The following is a 275-nucleotide window of genomic DNA, read 5'->3' as shown; positions in this document are numbered from 1 at the left end:
AGGCGCAGCGAAATTGTTTAAAAAAAACCCATGCCCGACTGGCCCAAGGGCCCAGCCGAGCAGGCCGGCCCAGCCAGTCGCTGCCGCCTCCAGCCGGATCGGGACCGGAGTCCCGATCGCCGCCGCCGCCGGGTCTGGGGAGGACACGCCTCCCGAGGCCGACCCCTCCCCCAAGTTGAGCTCCCCCGCCCCTTTATAACTGCCGCCACCCCCTGCAAACCCCACACCGCCGCCTGCGCCGCTGCCGCACGCCGCTGCCGCCGCTTGGAGCCGCC

This window comes from Triticum aestivum, chromosome 3A (assembly GCF_018294505.1).
Source record: "Triticum aestivum cultivar Chinese Spring chromosome 3A, IWGSC CS RefSeq v2.1, whole genome shotgun sequence".
Lineage (NCBI taxonomy): Eukaryota > Viridiplantae > Streptophyta > Magnoliopsida > Poales > Poaceae > Triticum > Triticum aestivum.
The sequence above is the reverse complement of the archived record's forward strand: the minus strand, read 5'-3'. Positions refer to the sequence as shown.